The sequence below is a fragment of the Oryctolagus cuniculus genome, chromosome 7 (genome assembly GCF_964237555.1).
Source record: "Oryctolagus cuniculus chromosome 7, mOryCun1.1, whole genome shotgun sequence".
NCBI lineage: Eukaryota > Metazoa > Chordata > Mammalia > Lagomorpha > Leporidae > Oryctolagus > Oryctolagus cuniculus.
Genome location: NC_091438.1, coordinates 90,405,891 through 90,420,046, shown reverse-complemented (window position 1 = coordinate 90,420,046; position 14,156 = coordinate 90,405,891). Strand labels below are relative to the sequence as shown.

Below are 14,156 nucleotides of genomic sequence, written 5' to 3'. Positions count from 1 at the left end.
TTTTTTTCCTAAGAAAGCTTTTATTTAATGAGTACAAATTTCATAAGTACAACTTTAGGAATATAGTGGTTCTTCCCCCCATACCCACCCTCCCACTCCCACTCCCATACCACCTTCTCCTCCATCTACTATCCCATTCTCCATTAACACAATAAAACAGCCTAAATAGAAAACTGGTGATTAATGGATTCTCAACAACAATGAAACTTGGTGAAACCTTTGTCGATCTCTCTTGCCATCTATACATCTAACTAGATGTATAGTTGTTTCTGTGTCACCTGCCATCAGTTACTTAGTAGAGCTCACAGAGATATTAGAATCTCAACATAACTAATGAAAGAAAGAAGATTCTCCCTTGTTTGTACTTAACTGGAGCCATGTTGGAGGCTTATTAGGGTTAATGGCACAATGTCTATAATGCATCTTGAGCTTTTTGAAAAGGAGTCAGTATAAATTTTGAAATATAGATTTTTTTTATTTATTTGACAGATATAGTTAGACAGTGAGAGAGAGAGACAGAGAGAAAGATCTTCCTTCCGTTGGTTCACCCCCCGTAATGGCTGGTATGGCTGGAGCTATGCCGATGCGAAGCCAGGAGCCAGATGCTTCCTGGTCTCCCATGTGGGTGCAGGGGCCCAAGAACTTGGGCCATCCTCCACTGCCTTCCCGGGCCATAGCAGAGAGCTGGACTGGAAGAGGAGCAACTGGGACTAGAACCCAGTACCCATATGGGGTGTCGACACCGCCGCAGGAGGAGGATTAACCAAGTAATCCATGGCGCCAGCCCCTGAATTATAGATTTTTAAACTTACCTTGCCTTCCCTTCAGAATGAGTCTGTTTTTGCCAATTTAGGTGACATTTGACCAATCAGCTGCTCTCAACAACTTTATGACCATCACGGACAATATGTGGCTGATATTTCTGATTATACAGACAGTAATATGAGGAATATTCTACAACCTTCCAAGGTCAAAGCAAAGCAATTTATGGAGTTAGGAGCAGAAGCAGATTGCACAATTCCATTTCTACTTCTCAGGAACATCATTATCTGAAGCAAAAATCACATCCAAAGTTCATCTCCACTGCCAACAAATCTAAAATCATGAGGTCTGTGAGCAATAGTGCAGTAAACAATTAATGGTTGCCCTGTATTTTGAACCACTGCTTTCAAACATTTACACAGATCAATATTCACAATCTAGGATTTTTTTATTCTCAAGACTGTTCTGATAAAATATGGATTTAGGAGCTGGCATTGTTGTATAGATGGTAAAGCTGTCACTTTTAGTGCTGGCATCCCATATGGGAGTTCCAGCTACTCCACTTCCAATCCAGCTCCTTGTTAATGTGCCTGGGAAAGCAGCAGATGATGGCCTAAGTACTTGGGCCCTTGCACCTACATGGGAGACCTGGAAGAAGTTCCTGGCTCTTGGCTCCAGACCAGCCCCTCTCTGTTGTGGCCATTTGGGGAGTTAACCAACAGAAAGAAGATCTCTCTCTCTTTCTCTAATCCTGCTTTTCCAATAAATAAATAAACCTTTAAAAAAGAGGTAGATAAAATAAATTATAGATTTAGCTTTGTTACAACATCTGAAATGGAATTAAGAGGTGAAACTTCCAATCAGCTTTTCTATTTTTTCTCTTCTTTTATAAGTGCTCAATTTTGGCTTTTGTAAGTTGATATTAATTAAAAGTTTCCAAAAACAAAGCCCCATCTGCCAATGGCTATCTCTTTTGTCTTTTTGTACTACAAATGCACTGAAAGCTTTTGTCTTTGAGAACTTAAAGTCAACAGATCCATGCATGCTAGGATGAAGGGCAAATGATACGCCCAATATGGTGTCAAAAGTTTGGTAGATTATGCAGTTCATCCACACTTGGATCTTCATTACAAAGATAGGTAAGAATATTACCCAAATTTAATACTTCCACACCACTCAAATAATTCAGACAGCTTTCTCATGTTCCCATGAGGCCCTACAAAGGAGAATAAACGCATGATATAAAATATTTCAAAATGGTTTAGCCACATAGAATTTTGGCACAACATTTTTCTTATTTTCTACTTGAAAATAATAGAATGGACTTGATAGAATAGTGTAGATAATGCTCATGGGAACACAACTAAGGTACACAGTTCATTCATTCAGTCATGCATTCAGTCAACATACATTTGCATTCAACAAATACATTACATATTTATCCATTCTGTTAATAGAAGAATCTTTGACCCAATAACAGGTTGAATTTCATTAAATTTTAAGTTTCCTCTTTTTCTCCAATTCTTTAGATTTAAATAAGCAGAGTGAATCTATAAAGAATTATAACCTTAAGAGCTTTTATAGTTTTTAAAGGTTTAAATGTTATTCTCCTGATAAAATAATTACTTTTAACTTTTTGAAATTTTACTTGGTTTATTTGAAAGTCTCAGATAGACCAACAGATATCTCTTATTTGCTGGGTCACTTGCCAAATGCCCACAAAAAGTCTGTACTGGGCTAGGCCAAAGCCAGGAACCCAGAACTCAATCCAGGTCTTTCAATGGGTACCAAGTACTTGAGGCATAACCTGCTGACCCCCAGTGGGCATTGCCGGGTGCATGGAGTCAGAAGCAGACTCAGGACTCTAAGTTAAGCCCTACAGCATGAGATGGAAGTAACCCATCAGGCATCCTCACCACTGTGTCAAGGATCCACCCCAGAATCACTTTTTTTTTTAAATTTTGACAAGTAGATTTATAGACAGTGAGAGAGAGACAGAGAGACAGAGAGAAAAGTCTTCCTTCCGTTGGTCCACTCCCCAAATGGACACAACAGCCGGAGCTGTGCTGATCCGAATCCAGGAGCCAGGTGCTTCCTCCTGGTCTCCCATGTGGTTGCAGGCGCCCAAACACATGGGCCACCCTCCACTGTCCTCCCGGGCCACAGCAGAGAGCTGGACTGGAAGAGGAGCAACCGGGAATAGACCCCGGCGCCCATATGGGATGCTAGCACCACAGGCTTTGGATTAACCAAGTGAGCCACGGCACCGGCCCCCAGAATTACTTTTAATTTAACTTTATCCCTGATTGTTATTTTAACAATATACCAGAAGACTCTCTTAGCAGTACTGCTAAAATCCCATTGTTTTATGTTCAGGCTCATTGGTGTTATTCAGGTCAACAAATCAGTGACAGAATATTAGTAATATATTCATTGCAACTGCATATAAACTATGCCAAAGCAGGTGGCAGCTGCTTTCGGTTGGTAGCTCCTCTTCTCAGCTTTATCTATCATTTGAATGTAGTAGCAAACATTTTTCCAAAGTCTCTAGAGTTAAAGCATGGTCAAATAGCAAATATCACAGCTTGACGAAAATACATGCACACACCAATCATAAGAATAATATCTACTTTGATATGAGATCATATTTCAGAATCTATTGACTTGAACAATTCTCCCCTGCATGATTTGTGAAACCTAGCTGGAGTTCCTGGCTTCTGTCTGCAGGCTGGCCCAGCCATGGTTGTTCTGGGCTTTTGCAGAGTGAACCAATGGATAGAAATTCTCTCTCTCTCTCTCTCATTCTCTCTCGCTTCATGTGTGTGTGTCTCTCCTCCCTCCAACTCTCCCTCTCTTTCTGCCCTTTAAGTAAATATTTAAAAAAAAAAAAAAAAAGCAAGACAGCATTGCCAAATGTTATGGAAAAGATGGCTCATGGAATTCTGCTTTGTAAGTGGTTTGTTGAAGCTATTTGAAAGAAAAGTATAAACAGAGAATCACCCAGTTAAACAGCCCTGAATGGAGTGGTTGCAAATCTTGACTGTTTTCTTAACTTAGAAAATGGAGCCTAATGTGTAGAAAATGTTACCTTTCTATAGAAAATCAATAAAGTTAGTTTATTATGTACTGTTTTTAGGGGCTAAAATCGTGGTGAACTTTAAAGTGTGTAAGTTTTCTTTTACAAAACTGTGGAGGACACCAAGAAACAAAGTTCACCCTGTTGCTTAGTCAGGGGGCGTGGCAGAACTCCGGAATGTAAGATTGCTCAAAAACATCTGCAATTGCTGACAGTTAACTTATGGGAATAAAACCTTTTTTGTGTAAGTGATTAGATCCTCTAGGCTTCAAAGAGAGTTGTGGCATCTTAATTACTTTGAATATAACTACTGCAGTAAAAAACAAAATATTCAAGGTGAAAATACACAGAAGAATTAAGCAATATTATTTTAACCTTGAAATTGAAGCTTTATCTTATCGCTCTGTTATCCTGTAATGGAAAACTGAACTTATGTTCATCAGTACGCCTGATTACAAATAGGGAAATGGTGGGGATTTTCAGAAAACTCCTTTTGTTATAAATGAAATGTCAAGAGCCTAGGGTGATTACTGATGCCATAAAGAAGAGTGTCAATTTGTTAAGTCAACAACAGGAGTCACTGTGCACTTACTCCTCATGTAGGATCTCTGTCCTTAATGTGCTGTACATTGTGATTTAATGCTATAACTAGTACTCAAACAGTGTTTTTCACTTTGTGTTTCTATGTGGGTGCAAACTGTTGAAATCTTTACTTAATATATGCTAAACTGATCTTCTGTATATAAAGAGAATTGAAAATGAATTTTGATGTGAATGGAAGGGGAGAGGGAGCGAGAGAGGGGAGGATTGTGGGTGGGAGGGAAGTTATGGGGGAGGGGGGAAGCCATTATAATCCATAAACTGTACTTTGGAAATTTATATTCATTAAATAAAAGCTAAAAAAAAAAACTGAAAAAAAGAAAAAAAAATAAATGAAATGTCATGACCATGGTTTAGATAGAAATATTTTATGGAGGATAAAAGGCATTTAAAATTCTGTTAAAAACAGGTCAACTTTCTTAGACTTGTAACTTATTGAATTATTTGTGCATAAAACATTTATGTTGCTTCATTTAAATAAATGATTAGACTATACAAGAGCCACTGCCTCAGATGTGTCTGCTGGGTCTTTTATTTCCATCAAGTACTTCTAGTGATTTGAGGACTTTTAAATGCAATTTGTCTTGAATAAGGAAAAGATCTGTAGATGAAATAACTTCAAGTAACTAGCTAAAAATAATGCTATAGCATTGCGAAGGAGAGACACAAACCTAAGAATTGAATAGATGTGAGAATTGCAAGCATTGAACTTAGACTTGAGACCAGTTCACAGTAAATTTATCTTTCCATCTTACTGCTTACTTCAGACTTCTATTTTTTAGCTTTTATGTACTTTTTTTTTAACTTATTTGAATGGCAGAGAGAGTTACTGAGGGACAGACACACACACTTACACACACACACACACGTAAAGAGACAGAAACACACACACACAGATCATCTAGGAATTGGTTCACTGCCCAGAGAACACAACAAGCAGGTCTGGGCCGAACTGAAGCCTAGAGCCAGGAACTCACTCCAGGTCTCCTATGGGGGTTGCAGGGAACCAGTACTTGAGCCAGCACCTGCTCCCTCCTCTGGTGGGCATTTGCAAGGAAGGTGGAAATGGGAGAGGAGCAGGGATTCTAATGCAGGTGCTATGATGCAGGATGCCAGCATCCTAGATGGCATCTTAACTGTTGTCATCAAAAGCCGACCCCTATTTCATGTTTTTAACCAGACTGAGAGAAAAAAAAAACCTACATTGATATCTGTACCATTTTAGTGTACAATTGCCTCAGTGTGATTCAAGTAACCCATGACAAGTGATGAAGACAACCCAGGCTCAGGGGAACAGAAAGAATGTTTACCCTGCTTTAATACACACTAGGCAAAGCAAGGACCATATCTCTAAGCACCAGGCCAAGTGTACATATACTTTCTGCGACTCCAGTGATGACGTAGTTCTCCCTGACACTCAGTGGCAGAAAGCAGTCATGGTTCAGCCTGGGCAGCTCAAGTCCCATCAATTCCATCCCAAAGCAATGCAGAGTTTTGAATCAACTTGAAGAAATACAACAGGAAGTGAAAAGTTTGCTTAAAATAAGAACTACAGTCATGTTGCCCAAAATTCCTGGAAAGAAAAATTGAGCTGAGTTCGAGATAGAATGCACCTGTTTATTCTGTGGATGCTCTAAGATCCCCTTTTCCCTAAGAAGCCACACAACTATGAAGCAGAGCACATCCTGAAAGCCTATGTACGTGGTTATTGCCGAGCGGTTTCTCCTCTCTCCAAATCGCCCGTCATTGTTCATGTCCTCTAGCCAAATACTCAGCATTTATAAATATCAATATACTTCATCATTTTCAGTTGAATTAGACAAAGATTTATGCAAACCAAGAAGAAAATAGAGCATGAGAATTGCAAGAGTAATGCACCACCTGAGGATTAAAAATGGAATTAACGTAAATCTATGAATGTGGAAGACAAAAGAAAACAGATTTAAATCAAATCGTGATCTGCATTTGGGTATTTTTAATCATTTTTTCCTCCAGTATACTCATTGTTTCCAAAATAAAAAGAGGTAAAAATAATTATTACAGAAAGTCACAGTGTTAGGAAAGGGTTCAAATGATCCATTCTCTTATTGTTTATATACAAAATGTGCTAAAGTACTAAAGTGCTGACAAATAGATTTTTGTGGGACTCCATGCTCTCAGTTAGATTCTACCCAAGAGCAATTGCCTCTTTGGCAAGATCCATACTTCCAAGGACAAAAAATGTCATTTTCTGTATTTGTGGAAACTCTTTAGTCTTTTCTGACTTTTTACCTTGTTGCTTATCTCCCTTGCTGGCTATTTTGGGTTACTTTGCACCTTGATTTGATCATGCTTAGCACACTGAGATCAGATTAATCTGGTTTTCTACTTTCAGGTCATTAACTGCAGAATATTCTAGGTCCTAGAAAATTACAGGCTTTTCTGACAATTTAACACACAATCTTTGAACAAGTCTTTTTCTTTAAATTCTCTGCTAAACATCTGAGAGTGAAAACACATAGAACAGCACATCAAATGTTCTCTATGAAATATAATTAATTCTCAGTCAGTGACATGTTGCTAAATACACTTTGGAAAACTCACAGATCACCGAAAGGTGTATACACACACCACTCACAGAAAGAGTAACTTTTTTTTTTTTTGACAGGTAGAGTTAGACAGAGAGAGAGAGAGAGACAGAGAGAAAGTTCTTCCTTTTCCGTTGGTTCACCCTCCAAATGGCCACTACAGCTGAAGTGTTGCGCAGGCTGCACCAATCCAAAGCCAGGAGCCAAGTTCTTCCTCCTAGTCTCCCATGGGGTGCAGGGCCCAAGCACCTGGGCCATCCTCCACTGCCTTCCCGGGCCACAGCAGAGAGCTGGACTGGAAGAGGAGCAACCGGGACAGAATCCGGCGCCCCAACCGGGACTAGAACCCGGGGTGCAGGCGCTACAGGCAGAGGATTAGCCAAGTGAGCTGTGGCGCCAGCCAAGAATAACCTTTTCTATGGCTTAAAAAGAATCTTTCTAGGTAAAAGATAAGATAGAGAGATATTCAAAAATTCATGGAAATGCACATTATTAAAAATATGCATCAATATCAATTTTTCTGATTTATTTATTTTTTGAAAGGCAGAATGATAGTGGTAGATATAGAGACCTTCCATCTCTTGGTTCACTCTGCAAATGGCTATAAAAACTGGGATTAGGCCAGGCTGAAGCCAGGAGCAAGGAACTCCTGCCGAGCTCCCCCCCCCCCACCATGGCAGAAATTCACATACTTGGACCATCACCCACTGCTTCCCTAGCACATTAATAGGGCACTGTATTAGAAGTGGAGTAGATAGGACTCAAACTGGCAGTCTGATATGGGATGTTGTTGTCCCAAGCAGTGTTTTAACCCTCTGAGCTTTAATACCTGCCTGGATTTAAATCTTTGCTTTATACCAAAATAAACATTTTTGAATTCCATTTGTCCAAAAACTTTGTGAAGCACCCTTGTACAGTGTTGACATATTAGTTTGTTTATTTATTTATTTATTTATTTAACAGGTAGAGTTGTAGACAGTGAGAGAGAGAGACAGAAAGAGCTTCCTTCTATTGGTTCACTCCAAAATGGCCACTATGGCCGGCACTGTGCTGATCTGAAGCCAGGAGCCAGGTGCTTCTTCCTTGTCTCCCATGCGGGTGCAGGGGCCCAAGCACTAGGGCCACAGCAGACAGCTGGACTGGAAGAGGAGCAACCAGATCTAGAACTCGGCACCCATATGGGATGCTGGTGCCTCAGGCGGAAGATTAACCAAGTGAGCCAGGACGCCGACCCCAATTAGCTTCTTTGACAGATGTCTGAGTACTTGAGTTTGTTGAATTTATGTTTTTGTTTGTGATATGTTTGGTATTTTATGAGTGTGTGTGTGTGTTCTTTTCATTGAATATTCATTTTTTAATTCTTAAGAATTGTTTCTTCTTAGTGCCTAACATGATTTTTCATGAAGTTGTGTGTCAGTGTAGCTTCTCAGAAACTATCAGTCACTCAATTTAGAACAAAGTAAACATGAGTTAAAATGTTTCAAAATTTTTATAACCAATTCAAGTAGGATAAAGTTCAACACTACTATGTTTTTTAAAGCACAATAATGTTGTATTATCAACTAATACCTATGTCAAAAAATATGGATGAGAAAAATACAAGCAGCCAAAATTTTATGCTCTTCTGTGTTGGCATTTTATGGCATGCTTTCTTCTAACCATTGCACTGAAAAATAAAAAGCTTTTTTCTTGGTAACTTATTTGCAGCAATTCTGACCATATAATAGATAGAGGGTAAGAATTTTCATATATCTAAGGAATCTTGGGGCCTATTGGCATAAGTTTTGGTGTTCCATTTGTAAACTGGCAACACATGATTCCAAATATGTTTTCTAGTTTTCCCATGTGAAGCTGAATTATTTTCTTCGGCATTCCAATTTCCGTAAATTAGCAATCAGTTGATCTAATAAACTCTGCGGTGTGATACTTATGAGAGAAGGCTAATGAGAAGGGCTTAGAAGCTTCATCTTTCTCCTAAGTTGTACATTTTGAAGAAGGTCTTCTATTGGTAGCATTTTCAATGCTTGGATGCCTGCAGGGTATCTCTGAACACATTATCAGTATTTATTGAACTCCTACAGGGTGTAAAATCCTGTGTTAGGATCCTATGGTTCTTAGGAATAATATACCAAATCCCTGGTTTTGTCCAGATGGCAATTTACTGCTAAGAAAGTTGTATGTACATGTCAGTGAAAAGAAAAGTGTTGGAAGGATCAGGGTTTCATCCAAAGACCTGCAGGGTCCAACTGAAACATACCTTCATTTGAAACAAGCTTCAAGATATTTCTGGATGAAACTGTGAGGTGATTACTGATATTTTTCAGAGCCCTGTTTCACACACATGAGAAGCAGAAGCAGTAGCAGCATTATAACAATGGATAATACTAATTGAATGCTTTCTGTGCTCCAAGCATGCTCTTTAGTTTTTTGCATATTTTAACTCCATTATTTCTTATAACAAACCTGAGAGGTAAAAACTGTCTCCCCATTTTACATTTAATGAAGTTGAGACACTGAGAATTAAATAGCCTGCCCAAGGTCACACAGCTAGCAAGTACAAAAAAAAAAAAAAAAAACCCACAATTTTATGCTAAGCATTCTGAATCCAATATCTGGATTTTTAACCTTTATTTTACACAGCTTTATGAGACTTTTGTGAGAATTAAATAAAGTTATATATACAAGCTATTTAACAATGTGCAAATCCATACCTACTCTGATTCCTTGATTGAGAATTTGCAAACGAGAAGAGTTAACTTGAAAATTAAACTTGACTTGTGACTTAACAAAGCAAAAGGCAATGAAATGTTGTTCTATTTTTTAGAGAGGGAAAGAACATATATCTGAACTTTACTGTAGGTGTTTAACTTGCAAAGTTCTTCTTGCCTCTTAGAATGCTTTCATTCTATTCCAAAATAGGTTCATGCTATACTTCAAATTATTCTGATATAAGCGAGGAGAGAGCTAGCAAGGAAAGAACTGAGGTCACCAGCCCTCTACAACAACACCTATTCCACCCAAACCACCATTTTTGTGTTGCTAAAAAGCACTATTTGCAGAATTCTGCCACTCAGAACTAACACCAACTGAAAATATCCAACATGGCTGTTGACCATGTCCCCACATTGACCTACAGCTAACTATAATAACATTACAACAAAATTTCCTCGGCTGGAACTCCTACTCCCATAATGAACCTGATGCCATGATACTTTCAAGACTTCCAAAAAAAAAAAAAAAAGGCAACAAAATGGGTGGTACCCAAACTCTACCCCAAAATCACCTTCTATGAATATGCATTCCTCCAGATCATATAAAAGGATAATCATGAACCTTGTTGGCCATAGGACACTCTTGAGTGTGCCTACATTTCCTCTTGGGTGTGCACTGAACTTTGTTAATAAAACTTATTCACCCAGTAAATTTATCTATTTTATCATCCTCAAATTATTTTTTATCATCCATCAGACAACGTCTTTGGCAAGCCAGACAGGAGTGAAAGTCCACCCAGAAATCTGCTGGTGAATCTTGCTTCCAATCCTTGTCTCCCTTGTGCTTGAGAGTCTCGGTTTTTATCTGTTTTTACTTGCTTATTCACTCTGTTCTAACCCACTACAGCCTAACTCCTCTTAAACCAATCAATTGTGTTTGCTCACTCCAATAACTGTTGGAGGCAGGAAAGGCAAAAGTCAGCACCAGGCAGATCAGGCACCATCAGGTCCTTTGCGAAGAAAGCACATAAGAGTAGTTGGAATTTGCTCTCTGGCCATGCAGTGCCCACAATGTCCACAAGTTTCTATCACCATCTGGCTGTGGACATTCTATATCGCCTGTCCTTTCACTTACACCTTCTGAAGATCAGCCTGTTTGCTTCTTTAAAATAAGTGCTTCACTGCGCATTTGCACCATGCTTACCAGTGCACCATTTGGTCCCCATGTGGTAAGTCTCTGCAAATCTATGGTAAATAAATTCTGTTATCCTCTGACACTTGAAAACACTTTCTATCTCTGTGGGAAACCTTTTGGCACATGGCCACCTTCATGTCACTTTCTCCAGCACCTATAATACCCCAATGTGTCCCCACTTACTTTAGGCTTATATTTTCCCTATCATTTGTTACAGTGTTCTCATTCTCCGTATCCATGTTAATGCCCAGAATGAGTGATCTGGATGTGGTCTTGAGATATAGCCCCAAACTTCCATAAACCAGATGCTAGATATTTCATGAGCTGTTTAATAACAGAAACAAGGCTGACAAGGAAAAAGGAATTTTAACTTGGGAAATAACCATCCAGACAACAGGCTCATATGATAGCATTCACTGTAACCATCATCCTGCAACCTCAGAGCCAGCACAAGGTACGTTCTACCATGGAGAAAAAGTTGAAGAAAAAAATGCTTCAATCCATATCTTTAGCAAAAGGAAGTTCCCTACTTGTAAAGCTGTTCAGCCTCTACCTTCAATATAAACAAGAGAGGCAATGGAAATGGGATTCCCCCAGGTTGCAAAGGAGAGCAAAGACTCCCAGTTCACTCAAATTCTTATCTGAGGACTGAAAGGAGTTCAGGAAACTAATCAACCTCTACAACCCATGTGACTATCACATTCCTGGAGACCTGGATGAGCCTGGTTAGAACAGGAAAGAGTATCAATTTTCTTGAATTCACTTTATGCTGCAGCACAGTAAACTCCTACTTTTGACACCAGAATCACATATGAAGTGCCAGTTCAAGTTCTAGCTACTACAGTTCTGACCCATCTTCTTACTATTATGCTTGTGAACACAGCAGAAATCAATTTAAGTACTTGGGCCCCTGCCACCCTTGTGGGAGATTTGGGTGGACTTCCTGGTTCTTGGCTTCAACCTGGCCCAGGTCTGGCTGTTGTAACCACTGAAAGAGTAACCCAGAAGATGGAAGATACAATATCTCTCTGTTTCTCTCTCTCTCTCTTTATCTCTTTCTCTCTTTCTCTTGCTATTTCAAATAAATAAATCTCTTTAAAAATAAAATACAAGTTTTTTAATTGATGTGGAAGTAAGTGGCTCCTTACTCTGTTCTGAGTTCTTATGTAGGATTCCTTTTATCAAAGAGTTGCACTATCAGAGGAGCTGATAGCAAGACTCATTCCTGGCAATTTACTTTGCCTTTGTTTTGTCAGATAGGAGATGACTTCAACTGCCACCAGTTTCTGTTCATGCAAGAATATCCAACTCCTTTTCTCAGCATTCATCTGCTATCTTCCTTGGGCACTTCTCTCATGTTTATTGATCCTAAATCTAAAGTTTTTATAATGATACTAATGAGTGTCAAGACAAAACCCAAATTGGAAAATCTACCTTTTTTTAAAGATTTCTTTATTTATTTTAATGGCAGAGGAACACAGTGTGTGTGTGTGTGTGTGAGAGAGAGAGAGAGAGAGAGAGAAGATAGCATCTACTGCCTCACTTACCAAATGGCTACAACAGCCAAGTCTCAATCAGGCCAAAAAAGCCAGGAGCCAGGGACTCCAATCTGATCTGCCACATGGGTTGCAGGGGCCACAGTGCCTGGGCCATCTTCCATTGCCTTCCTAGGAACATCAACAAGAAGTTGGATAGATGATCTCCATTTAAATCCAATATGGAATATATCCTTGGGTCTGATATCAGGGCATACCCTAATAGGCTATGCATGCTGCCCCTTTCAAAGTCTTTCTAAAGGGCAAGGCAAAGTTTAATCACTGAGAACAATATCCCTTAAAACCCTAAGCCAAACAGGGACTTCTCCAAACGTTTGATAAATTTCTCAACCATAGAATCCTAGTTATATATTGGTCCTCTTGAAATACCCCCATTCTACTAATTTTAAAGCAAATTGAGGAATATAGGATGGTTCAGGACCTAAGAGTTATAAATGAAGCTGTTCTCCCACTTCATCCTACTGTACCAAATCCCTATATAATCCTAGCCCAGATAGCTGAAGGCATACCTGAAGGCATTACTTGGTTCCCATTCCTAGACCTGAAAAATATCTTCTTTTTTGTACCTGATACACATAATCCCAGTGTCTGCTCATCTTTGAATTAACTCATCCATCCTCACATATGTCTCAACACTATACCTGGTAAGTTCCTCCTCAAGGATTTAGGGATACCCTTCATTTGTTTGGCAAAAGTCCTCACCCAGGAAATTAGAGTTGAAATTGAACACTGAAGCCAATTTATAATACATAGAAGACAGCTTCATCTGAAGTTTCTCTAAGGAGGACGTGAATGAAAATACCATTCAGGTCAGATCTCTGGATGGGAAATAACCTTTCTGGGAGAATGCTGGCCCCAGGAAATTGTACAGTCTTACATAAACAAAAGAAAGCCATACAGCGTGGAGGACCATCAAAAATACACAGCTAAGGACATTGCTGGGCAAGGAAGGCTTATATGAAATCTGGATTCCAGGGTTCAGATTAATATATAATACCTATATAAAGTCTTGAAGAGTCCTGACTCTGACTCACATGAAAGGACAACAAAAAAATGAGTCCTTTCAAAAGATTAAAAGTGTGATGAGAATAGACCCTGTACAAAGTATTCTTTTTTAGATTTTTAAAAAATTTTTTAAACTTGTATTTAGTAAATATAAATTTCCAAAGTACTGTTTATGGATTACAATGGCTTTCCCCCCACCCTCCATAACTTCCCTCCTACCCGCAACCCTACCATCTCCTGCTCCCTCTCCCATTCCATTCACATCAAGATTCATTTTCAATTATATGTTTATACAGAAGATCAATTTAGTATATATTAAGTAAAGATTTCTTCAGTTTGTATCCACACAGAACATAAGGTGTAAAATACTGTTTGAGTACTAGTTATAGCATTAATTGACATTGAACAACACAGTAAGGACAGAGATCCTACTTGGGGAGTAAGTGCACAGTGACTCCTGTTGTTGACTTAACATACTGACACTCTTGTTTATGGGGTCAGTAACTCCCTAGGCTCTTGTCATGAGTTGCCAAGGCTATGGAAGCCTCTTGAGTTCACCAACTTTGAACTTATTTAGACAAGGTCATAGTCAAAGTGGAAGTTCTCTCCTCACTTGAGAGAAAGGTGCCTCCTTCTTTGATGGCCTATTCTTTCTACTGGGATCTCACTCACAGAGATCTTTCA

At 39.0% G+C, this 14,156-nt stretch overlaps 1 long non-coding RNA gene across 2 annotated transcripts in view; it reads right to left on the bottom strand.

The window, feature by feature from the left end:
* Positions 1–1,313: 1,313 nt before the first annotated feature.
* The window catches only part of LOC103350142 (uncharacterized), a 30,622-nt gene continuing 17,779 nt past the window's right edge, over positions 1,314–14,156 (bottom strand). For both annotated transcript variants that reach the window (XR_007923576.2, XR_001794354.3), the window contains exon 4: positions 1,314–1,978. This is a non-coding gene — a long non-coding RNA (uncharacterized lncRNA). The remainder of the gene's footprint in view (positions 1,979–14,156) is intronic.